This window comes from Frieseomelitta varia, unplaced genomic scaffold (genome assembly GCF_011392965.1).
Source record: "Frieseomelitta varia isolate USP_RPSP 00005682 unplaced genomic scaffold, Fvar_1.2 scaffold_636, whole genome shotgun sequence".
Classification (NCBI taxonomy): domain Eukaryota; kingdom Metazoa; phylum Arthropoda; class Insecta; order Hymenoptera; family Apidae; genus Frieseomelitta; species Frieseomelitta varia.
In genome coordinates, this window is record NW_025110408.1 from 265,363 (window position 1) to 278,022 (window position 12,660).

General features: G+C 42.5%; 1 protein-coding gene across 3 annotated transcripts in view; it reads right to left on the reverse strand.

Annotated features, from left to right (window-relative positions):
- The window catches only part of LOC122534740 (solute carrier organic anion transporter family member 74D), a 121,712-nt gene that overhangs the window by 60,904 nt on the left and 48,148 nt on the right, over nucleotides 1–12,660 (reverse strand). The gene's annotated exons all lie outside the window — the stretch shown is intronic.

The following is a 12,660-nucleotide window of genomic DNA, read 5'->3' on the forward strand; positions in this document are numbered from 1 at the left end:
TTTTATTTAGTATCTACTTTCTGATTACTTTTACATTTATTGCCGGATAAATAAATTCACGAATAAATCTGGTTTATTACGATTAACTACGAAGTTAGCCGTCCCGTCAATTTCACATCATACAGAATTTTGAAAGTACAGCGCCTACTTTATACATTTGTATCAATAAAAGTTTGCGAAAATTGCAAGGAAATAATAGTAGTGATTTTGTTCGTGAAGTGTAAATTCCGTAAACCTAGCGTTAAAGACGCAAAATTTCAATGAAAAATTACAAATCACGATCATTTTGAATCACGATGGATGCCAATATATATTTAATTCCGCGAATAATCGCGTTTCGATCGATCGATTAAAATTTGTACGATCGATGCACCGTGGGAAGCAAAAATGGACGTCACAATGTAGACGTGCCCTCGATTGCTGCATCGCCTCGAACGACGACAAGAAGGATGAACACCCTTCCCACCCTTTCCACCAGAAAGCCGCAGAACAACCTGACCGCAGAGAAACACTGGAAAAACGCAAAACTGAAACCGATACTACGCCGAGGAGATTTTCTGACTTTTAAACTCGTCGGAAGGATCGGAAGGATCGGAAGGTGAGACGTCAAAGTGTCAGCCTCGGTGCTCCGATTCGGCCGATCGAACGAAACAAAACACTCTGTTAGAAGGAACAGGACCCACTGGTGTGTTGCATCTCCGTGCAACATCGACACGTTACGCGGTCGTTTAAATAGGAGCACGCTAAGATCGCGAGCGAGCCCGCTGGCAGCTAGAACGACGACTATCAAGGTAGTTAGCCTGGACAGAGACGTGACGTTGCCCGTTGCCTGTCGGAGTACTTTCATTGCTGTTATACAACCGCGGATCGAGCGACCGACCGACCGCTGAAAGGAGAAATGGGAACACGCAGTGGTTCTCACGCGAATCGCTCCGGAACGCGATCGATCGCCGCACCGCGCGGACAATCGTTCCCGATTGATCCCCCGCGAACGCTCCAATTTTCCAGAATTACGGTCTAATCGACCGTTCCTCCAGCCGAAACCAGTTACCAAACCGTGGCCGTAACGTCCCTCTTGTCCCTCGTTCGTGTTTCTCCTCGGAGGAAAACTAAACCAGAAAAGATGGAAGTTTTCAAGGTGAAGTGAAATTGGACTCTCGACTAGTTTCGTGTCGAGAAAAATTCGTCGGAAATCGCGAGTGGAAGTTACAATGCCAGAAGTTTCGAAGGATCTTCATCGGAGGTGGAAGCAGTTGAATTTTTGTAAACGAGAAAGAGGCGCCCGGGATGAATAGCGAAAACCGATGGGTCCTTTCGCGAGTGTCTTATCGCGAAATTAAATCTTCGGCGCGAACAGATAGATAGAGGAACGCGGCGAAGCGGCTCGTGTAACAATGTTGCATTGCGAAAGAACGAATCGGTAGGTAAACGCGGTCGAGGCTGCGCCGAGTACGACGGGGGCTCAAACGTTCCACACGTGAAACCGTCGGCGGGTCGACGACTTTATTTCACTTCGGCGCGCCGCGAGCACGTGTATCTCCTGTGCCACGTGGACCGATCGTTGACGATCCCGAACTGGGGAAAACCCGACTCGCAATTTGTCGTTTCGCAACGTCCCCTGCGCGATTTATGGCCGAGGAAGAATTTTAATCGGGCAAACCGATCGGTCGACAAGGTAGAAGGCCTCTACCGATTGAGTACCGCGCGCAAGAGCAGAACGAAGGTGAGTTTTATCTCGCCGGTGTTCTACCCAAGGCTTCGTGTAATCTCGGCCGCGGAGAAAGTGGAAAAGTGTATCACTGGCTTCGTTCCCTACATACACGGTGTCCCGACGCGACGTCTCGCGACATTTCGAGGTTTTCGCTGCGAGAAATTCTCAGCTCGTCCGATCGGCGCGAATCGGAACGGTTTTTCTTCATCCGTCGGATGAAAAGTCGCGCAGCTGCTCCTCTTCTCTCACACCGGCGGCTCGCGATTCTTTAGACGAAGACGAAGGAAAGAATCAGGTCCACTGCCGGGGAGATCGATATTTTTAAAAGACACGACCGAGCGGCCTCGGGGAGTGGATTCCGCTCTCGTCGATAACGAACGCGGCAATAGCATTGCAGCGTGCACGTTCACCTATTTTCAGAATGCGGTCTAATATTAATCTCGGCGATACCGGCCACTAAAATCGATATCCTCTGGCCGCTGAACTGGGTCAAACGGAGTTGCGCGTATTCCGACGTTATTTTTAATATCGCAAAATCCACCCGCCTCTCCCTCGCGATCCACGCCGTGGATCGTCCGCTTTTCAAGGCGACTCGCTTACCCCGTCCAGCGTATCTCTCGAAAGAAACATACCAAGACAGATACAAACCGATTACTCACTGTGAATACTCGAATACTTTTCTTTGGAAAGAAATTACGTCACGTTTGGATCTGTAAGATTTGAACTTTGATTGTTTGTTTGTTTGTTCGTCGATAACTTCGTCAAACATTTTCAAACTTTTACCAAACGCTTCGCGCTGACAGATTCGAGTGAATTTGATACCAAATGATAGCTCGTGGAAGATCGGCTCGCGCCTCATACGCCTCGAGGCAACATTGCATTTCGTTTAAACGCATTATCGCCACGAGACTGCCCTGTCTCGGCGAAATCAGCGGCGAGGCATGGTTTCGCAGCTTGTGACGATACGTGATTACCGAGAGAGGAGAGAAACGAGGGGAAATAAAGCAACGACACGTCGTTAGAACGAAGAAGAGCTCTCTCTCTCGGCTGGCTCGAGTTCGGTCGAGCAACGCGGAGGAACAGGCGATAAGAGACGAGCGGCGTTCGTATCCCCGGTATATTTGTTATTCTCGATGCGCCGCGTCTTTCGCAGGCGTGAGGCCTTTAATTCTCATTCATAAGTTGCACCGTGATCTTGTCGCATGATGCGGGACAAAAGTCAACCGGCTGATTTACGCTTTTGTTCGTCGTTCGCGCTCGCCATGTCCACGCGAGGATTTTCCAACATTACCTCCAAACGGCTGGTGAAATTTAGGGAGAAAATGGGAGGCATCACCAGACGCGATCCATCTCGAGACTGTTCAAACCCTTTCGACGCTTCGAACGCGAATATGTATCGTACATCTGCGCCTCAGTCTGTAATTGCTCGTCGCTCAGCTTCGTGGGCACACTTTGATGCCAGGCTGTTCGTACTTTATGAAGACGAGTCCACCGTAACTCTGTTCTATAACGCTGCGCACCATGCAATGCCATTTGAATCAATTGCACCGTACCAATTGCCGTTCAAGAGCATATGGGGAGAGTCAATCGTGACACTTTCTGCATTTCGACGCGCGGGCGGTGGGCTCGCGTATCTCCGTGAAGCGTTGTCCCGTGCATTAAGCAGCTTCCATATCGAGAGTTTTCTAACATTGGCGAGCCTCTGTCACGAGCTCTTGACGACTTTATTAACGACACGCGGTTCTCCCTTCTTTCGTTTCACGCTCTCTCGTGGATCTCTTTCAATCCCGGTCAACGCTGCGAGAGAAAGAGAGAGAGTAAACACGGATTTTCCTACGTCGCTTAAGCCTATTTATAACGCGATGTCATTGTATTCTATTCAAGCGTAACTCCGCGCGATGGGACAGTTTCGAATGAGATTTTATTAAACGGCACCCCCAGCCGAAGGCACGTTGAATTCTCGAAGCGAACGTTCGAGCTGACGCGAAGGTGGCAATCCTGAAAAATATACGAAATCTTTCGTCTTCCCTTCATCTACGATGTCTTTCTCATTTTCACATCCTCCAAACCTAACCCAAATCCAGGGTCGTTCTGTTAGCTCAACGACGAGATCTTTTATCGCGATTACGCGTGATTTGCACAAATGAAACCGAGTCACTTCGAATGAAAGTTCGGCCATCGATCGCATTTTCATTTTGCGAGTTGCGTTTCATCGCGTTCATGACGTAACACGTTCTGACTTAGCAGGTTAAACTGTCGGACCGTTGTCCTCGTGTATTTTCATACATAATAGCACGCACGAGCAACGCGATCTTTCGCCATTCTGTCGTGTTATTTTCTCCATTTCGCCATTCCGTTCCCTTCGCGAGGAAACGAGGCATTTCGCGAGGAAAATTATGATACTCCGCCGATACGCTACGTTACAATTACGAGGCTATAGAACGATGTCGGTTCGTGACATCGGTTTCTGCGGGAATTTGTTTATCTGCTTTTGCACTTTCATTAGCAGCCGGATGTTTGCGCATTTTTGGGAAATTTGCAAAATCCGTATCACGCGCACGCATAATGTGCAAAAATATATGAAATGTATACACAATACTCGTTATAATATCTAGCAGTTATTATAAAGTCTCTCATATTACCCAGAGTATGTATTTACATTATCTTATATTAAATTATTATTATATGTTTTGCACACATTTTGCAATGAAAACTTAGTAAAATGTATCTATATTTTACTAAAAAAAAAAAAAAAACTAATATCGATAGTTAATTTCACGATAAATTAACGTTTCGTCTATGAATAACAAAATGTAGATTTTTCCATAAACTAAAACAGTAAACTAGACCGGGGATATTATGCGGATCTATTCGTGCTTTCGAAGATACAACTTAATAAATAGAACTTTAATAAAAAATTGCTTGCCATTACAATTAAATTTTATAGATTATACTTTGAATATTTTATACATCTTTTTTCATTCATCGTGTGCGTTCTACGTAATGTTGCATTTTAAACATTTCGAAACATTCAGAGCAATTTAGAAAAGGATTTCTATCTGGTTTGAAGCACAAAAACATCATTTCATAGACTTACGTATGCTGAGAAAACTGAGTAAATAAATATGTGGTATTTTTAGTTCAGACATATGCAAAAGAGTCTACTGTATATTACAGAATCACAATATTCAGTAAATAAATTTTCATTAAAGTTTCTTTTATCCAGTTACGTCAACAGGTATACAAAATTTCCTAAATCCGTCTATTCATTGAAATCAACGTTAACTGACCATTTAATTTCCAAAAAAACATTCTGACACTCCTCCTTGAATAATTCGCTGCAGAGAAAATGTAACGTGTCATAGTTTCTGCGAAGAGTATATAATATTTCTGCTGGAAAATGGACCTTAACATTAGAGATAAATTAATTTAATCTGGCAGTTGTTCAGATTGACTCGTTTAAAGGTACAAAATTACCCTCAACGGACAAGATCACGCACGATTGAAGAGCGGCAAAGTCCATGGAGCAAGGAAAGCACGTCGATGCGTATCCTGCAGCTCCATCCTCGCGAATCATCGGTTACATATTTTTCTTTAAAAGCCGAGGCAAACGAACGCATCGCGTTCCCGAGGCCACGGGTCGAGTCAGATAAGATATAATTATTCGTGTCGCAAAAATGGCTGAATCCAGTCCGCCTCCCTCTCGCCTCTGCGTCTTCCTTTTCTTCTTTTTTCTTTTTCTTTTTCTTTGCGCATTTTCTTTCTTTCCGACGATTCCGTTTCTTCGCTTCACCACGGTGTTCCATCGTTACGGCGTGTTTATTGGATCGTCGTGTCCACTTTGAATATTAATCGACTGTCTGCCTGCGTAGATAGCATCTCGAAAGAATCCTCTCGAATCGAAAGTTCCTCTGGAATCGGGAATTTTTTTTTTTTTCGTTTTGTTTTTATACGCTTAGGCAAAGTTTTCTGGCAGAGCAGAATCGCCAACTTTGAAGGCGAGCGCTGAATATTCTCCGGCGGATAAGTCTTCTGCGATTGTTCGGCGATAATTAAACGACGAGGATGAGAACGAAGAGTGGAGAAAGAATCCCGGCATCCACGAGAGGAATGTTTCCCAACGACGTCAATTCCCGTGGGCAAACTTTGCCTCGACGACCCAACTTATCGTACCACAAATAAAAAGCCAGATAGATCGCGATATCGTTCCGCGACAAGATTAAAAACGAGAGAGCCGGCAAACAGTGTTCTCCTACCAGGGCAAGAAGAAAAACGAACAGAACCGTTCACGGATCTGTTAAGGATGTTTAAATAACGAGAACTTTTGCCTTTATATGGACCTTAATTCGTTGGACACGTCGTCCTTTGGACAGAAACTTCTACACGGTGTAGCACGTACCGTGGAAATCTTCGCTTTTCAGGGAATTCAATTTCAAGTACACGTCTGCCAAGCCAATTCCTAAGCAAATATGTACCTTCAAAGTCTATCTTCGGGGTTTCAAGGGGAAAAAATTTTTCATTTACTTTCCTGGTACGATGGGTTGTATAATTTCCTGCCGATTGTTTCTTATCCAAGTCTAAGTGTAGAGAAACTTTCAAGCTTCAATCGCTCGAATACGAAGCCCTCGAGCGAAAAGATTTTATTCTTTCCTTTCGAATTCATTTTTCATTTCACATCGAAATAAAGAATCAATTGGCGAAAAACGGATCGATTGCAAATCTCACAGATCCATACGCGATGTAATTGATTTCCAAATGAAACGGCAACTGCAACAACGAGCTAATTCGTCGTAACGAATTAATTAATTGAGGTTAGGGGTCAAAATGTTGGAGACACGCTCGGTGCTTGATCCCCCGATCTACTGACAGAGGAGAGCTAGGCACGATGATTTCGCGGAAATTCGTATAATAATAGACGATGCGTCAACAGTGGCCATCGAAGGTGGTACCGCTTGACTATTTATTCATTACGGAGCTAGGGTTGCCGTTGCTGCCGACGCTATTGCCGCGTGCTCGGCCACGTTCCGTTTCAAAGGCGTTATAAATAACCACTCAGCCCTGCGTGCATCCGTGATTACGATCACGGAAGATAGCAGAATGCATGGCGGTCACGTTGCCTTTGGTCCATCCACGCACCGCGAGATTTTTCCCCGACTGGCTACGCTTTCCGACACCCGATCGTGCCGCTTTTCTTCTCCTTTTTCACTGTCGTTCCACGTCTTTTCCAGCCGTTCCATTCGCGCGCGCACACCACGAACACCGAGCAATTCGGGACAATGAACGGTGTTGATTGACCCTTAACTGCTACTCGGAAGTTCTGCCGTGTTCCAGTTGTTACAAACATTGTCGGAATGTTCTTTTCTCTCGAGCAACCTGGAGCGAATTCACATTTTCGATGGAATAATTGAAACGAAAGAAAATGAAAGCTTGTCGAATGATAAGATTGTTGAACGTCGAGACTGAATAATCTTTGTAAAATTTTTAGCAAGACATTTCAGAACCTCATTAATTAATTATTTATGCTGGAAATCGTGGAATAATTTAGTTTGAAATTGCCTTCTCTAAATATTCTATTATAAATTTGCTATATTTCACATGTAATGTAAAATATTAAATAAAATTCCTCGACAGAATCTAATCAGTGTCAGTTACTTTTCATTGAAACGATTCGTACCGTGCGAACATTTTTTTGATCAATAATATGAGCCACGCTACGAAGAGAGCTGACCATTTCAATGATCTAAAATTTAGTAAATTTGGTTTGATGATTTTTATGTAAAAAAAAAAGAAAAGAGATTCATTTCTTGCTTTTGTTCTGTGAACTTTTTAAACGATTCAACGTTTAACAGCAAGTAATAAAACATAGATTATACGAGTTTAGAGTGGAACTTGATACTTTCGAAAACTGTATAATGAAAAAGTTGTTCTTTTTGAGCTGGTAACTTTCTTTCGAAATAATGATCACAGAATTATGGGATCGTCGCAGGTTTCGTAGGTCGTTCGTATCGACTAGCGTTAATTTTAATTCCGAGTCCTCCAAACGATTATCCCAATACAATAATAATTTTACTATTCGTTGTAACAGTTCAAATAAGGAAAATTCAAAGATATACTCTGTGCAAGCACTTAACTGGGACATTGTCTACGAGAGTGACGATTAATTCTGACGTAATTAACCAATTGAACGATGAACATCTCAAAGTTGCCAGTTTCTGATGCACGGTGTGCATACCAGCGTTAATCAAGACGAAAGTGCCAGTGCAGAAAGAAAAGCGTACGAAATCGGTTTTCCTTGGTACCATCAGCTGATCGGGAGTAATCGCATAGTTTTTGCCCACTTGCAAGAGAGACGTACACTTTTCACAGTATGCGTATAAAATTCCAGGGAACGCCCCTTCCTCCGAAAGAAAAACAATATATAATTTCGAGATTTACGAACGATACTTGACGAACACGAGCAAGAGAAAAGAGAAGCAAAGAGAGAGAGAGAGAGAGAGAGAGAGAGAGAGAATGGAAGCCATGGCCACGGTGAATGGCACTTTTGCAATTTATAATCCGAGCATTACGGCTGATTACGTCGAGAGCCCCGTGGCGATTGAATCTTAAATAATTACATTCCGAACTTACCGCGGTCGTCTGTGCAACAATATGCACCAACGTATAAAAAAAAACCCGCCGGCCTCCTTCCTGAAAGGAAGCACTAATTTTCTCGCGATCGTCTTTTTTCTTCCCCTTCTCTTCCTATCTTTCCTTTCCACCTCCTTCACTTTCGTGCCAACCCTTTCTACGAATCTGCCTCCTATTCAATACGTCCTCTCTCTCTTTCTCTCTCTCTTTCTTTCTCTTTCTCTCTTGTCTCCTCTGCTCCTTTACAAATGTTTCCTTGGCCAGTCACAGGTTACGCCGCGATTTCACACCGCATACAAATCCATCGGGTAGCGAGTAATAATAAAAGCAAACGCACGCAGCAGGCCGACGTAGTTATTTAACTAATGACGTGGAGCAAACGCGGAGAGGCCGAAACGGCGACGACGACGACGACGACGACGATTCTTAAGAACCTGCCACAACGAGGCGGTCGAAAATTTCGCCAGGGCCGCGACCACCGGCACGCGAACATTCGTGAGAGAACAACAGGCGAGTTTCGCACGCGAGGCGAAAACTTGGCTCCGATGTTAACTTTCGGACTCTCTCCGGGGTCTCGGTTTTTCGAGCACGGTGTTTTGTACGCCAGCCACACACGATAATCACTTCTCGGAGGCCCGGGTCTGTTTGTCGCAGCGGCATTTCGCGCCTATGTTCTGGCCAAATTAACTCCTGCCTTTTAGCGGGGCCTTATTTCTGACTCTGATTGTTTGCCTTGCTTCTTTCTGTCGGGCTGCACACTCGACGCACCGTGTCCGTTTACGCACAGTATCTGCGCGCGTGTTGAGTTCCGTTAAATTTTAATTAGACTTCGTCAAGTTTTTCTTAAAAATTATTTATTTCAATTCGTTCGTTCAGAGGCGATGGAAGATGTTTTACTACGAAGATTTACAACATATGGGACGAGAATTTATAGAACAGAAGATGGACGGAATAAAAGTTCGTAGATGTAGAACTGTGACGAATGGAGAGTAAGTAATTAGCATTAAATTGCTCTAATTGTGACTGAAACCGAACTAGTTTAGAGCAGTCTAAGCACATAAGTTCTTGAAATTTAGGCATCAGGAATTTAAATAAATTTTCGATGATCGAATTGGAGAAAAATCTGCGTAACGAAGACAAATAATAATGGGATTTTCAATCAAGATGTTAACAAAATTACAAGATTGAAATAAATGAAAAAAAATCTCTGCTTACGTTTCCTTTGGTTTTGATTGTATTTATGGAGACATGAGCATACATACATAGCTAAAGAGTTAAATTCTACGTGAAATCCATAATTTAAAATTCTGTCAAAACTATTTTCAAGTACCGTTCCGGAATTTGAAAAATTCTGTTCAATATATTTCTCTATTAAAAATTTATTGATAAACTGAATTAAAGTTTTCGACTGCCACTCTTGCTTTATTATTATCATCATCATCTTTTCTTACACAACATTTTAAAACATATAACTTTGTCCAGTTCTGTCAATGTTATTTAATTTAATTAAAATTTGCTGAATCAATGTTTTCAGTTGCTGTATTATTATTATTTTTATTATTATCATCATCCTTTTCACAATAATTTTAACGTAAATATTCCTGATTCAAACAGTGAGTTACTGTCGTCGCGAAAGCTTCTCAAAAGCTTACTTCAAAAATCCAAAATTGAACAGCAACAGCAGAGAACGGACAGCTGGGGGAACAATGCGACTTTGTTAGGTGGGTAAAAAATAGCTCGTTAAAAATCGATGGTGAAAAAAAGGCCGGAACTTGCGAAACCGTCTAATATATGGGATCGTGACACGACTGTGCAGGTGTATAATTTCGTTGCCATTAAAAGGCCCGATAAATGGCAGGCATCGTGTGAAAGCCGCTTAATCGAAAAACAGGAAGGGGTACCACGAAAAGAAGCAGGTCGATTTTATGGGGGCTCATTATCAGCTCCACTCGTTCCCCGCCTCAATCTCGTCTTATTGTTGACCGTACTAAACGGAGTCGGGCTTTCGTCGGCGTTTCTCCCCCCCGACTAATAAATTCAGCATATTCACCAAATCGACGCAATCGTCTCGAATCGACGATATTCACGACTCCCTTATCGCTCGAGATTGACAAACCGTAATTTCTTCTGTTCAGTTTAGGTATTCCTTTGCACTCGACTGTCCCATCTGAGATCGTATTTAAATCTAGCCAGCTCGGAATTCCTCGTTTTAATAATTTGCTGATAATTATAACAAACATATACATTTAGACGCGATGTATAATACCATATATATCTGAACAGACGCCTAGAGTGAAAGCTATAACAACGACATAAGAACAAAATTATTTCAGAAGAAGAGAGCCTCGAGTCAATTGACACTCAATAATTCCCATAATTCGGAATATTTCGCATAAACTAGACTTCTCATTGCCTCTTACGAAAGTTTAAAAGATGACGGATTTTCGCAGAGATTGAAATTATGTATCATTAACTCTTGTACGTTATACTCGCTCTAGCAAACCTTAAACCAATGGCACGCTGATGATTGCTTTAAATTTAAACGATGGAAAGATATAATTAATAAAATTTCGTATTAAATACCGTCTGAATGATTATTTCTAATGCTGTATCATTTTACTTGAAGTTTGTCGAGGTTAGAAACAGTTAAAACTGACTCTTTGCGAGTCGACGAAAATCATAAAAAGTGACCAGACAAGAATACTTGATATACACGAGGCGAATTATCCTTTTCAATTTCTTCGTTATGAGAATCGAAAGATCTATCGAAGGAACGATCGCCTAATTGGCTAGTAGTACGATACGCGTTCGTGGATCAGCCACGTGTTACTCGAGTGCCTAATTAGCGGACACTTGGGTCGTGGAAGGGTTAGACGAGTTAGCTGCGTTCCGTAGAAAAGGAAAGAGGCCTAGAGAGGCCGAGAAGAAAAGCAGAAGTATACACGATGATGGTAGGAACGCGCGGTCAAGAGGTCGCGAATGGCACGCACGATTCTCGATGACCATTGCTTGTACAACTCGCCGATGTGTATCTCGTAATTATTTTTCATTTCTCTCGAGTTTGAGAAACAAGGAACGAAACTTTTCACCACCGCATTTAAATTTAACTCTCTGTAACTTGATATCGTGTGCAGCTTGAAAATTTTGTCCCCTCTGCTTATCGCTTTGTCATTATATTATAGTAATGTCTGCGATTTAAATGTTGTAAACCGAAGAATGGAGGATTTGCCCCATTTTGAAGAAAATCGCAAAAAAGAAATGGAACAAGAGAAGGTTTACGTTTCTTCAAAAAGTGTTACAATTCGAAAGACCGAATCTCGTCTCTACGGTGCATCAAATATCAGCAGAGGAATGTCTAGCTGCAATTAGAGCGATCGATCTTATGAATCTCTGTGTAGATGACAGATTACGAAATAAAACCTTCAGTTTAATTTTGGACCAGCAAGTCCAAAATTAATAAGGAAACTAGTAAGGAAAGTTCGTTATTATATAGACTATACACGGTCCAGTAGACAAGCATGTGAAACGCCTAAACTTTGCTCGTGCACTTAGAGTGGAACGTTGCCAATGAGAATTAAGAGCGGCGATCGAACATGCGGCGTTTCGATCATCGAAATTCGAAATCGACCTGTGTCACGTGACCGTGCAGATTATTGGCAAACGACCGGCAGTGACAGCGTGATAATGACTATTAGCAATTGCTGCGCAATGACGTTTACGCGGCGTGCTCACGATCATCGATCATACGCGGTCTTGAAATTGAATGAAACACCGCGCCGTCAACTGCGTCAATCGGGGCTGGTGATGCCGTGCGTCGCCGGGAAAAGAAATCGACGGGATCTATGATTACCTCTGCCGCGTGATTAATGCGGCATTTTGAATTTACTATTACATAGACGTCACTTTTCCTAGGCGATCGTTCTCGCGACTCGTGTGTAAGCCCGTTCGAAACAGGTGTACGAGTGCTGAATGTAACACACACGCGACACTCTTAATCGACGAGCGGCGGTCTAAGTCCAAAAATAGAAAAGACGAAGATTTATTGTGTAGAAATAGTAAGTTTCAAGAATACGTGTACATTTTGTTTTATGTTAATAAAAAAAAAGAGATTACTTTAGAATTAATTTACTATTGAAAGAAACGTACATACATATATTAAGTTAAGAGCCCCTTAATCGACGAGCAGCGGTCTAAGTCCAAAAAATAGAAAAGACGAAGATTTATTGTGTAGAAATAGTAAGTTTCAAGAATACGTGTACATTTTGTTTTATGTTAATAAAAAAAAAGAGATTACTTTAGAATTAATTTACTATTGAAAGAAA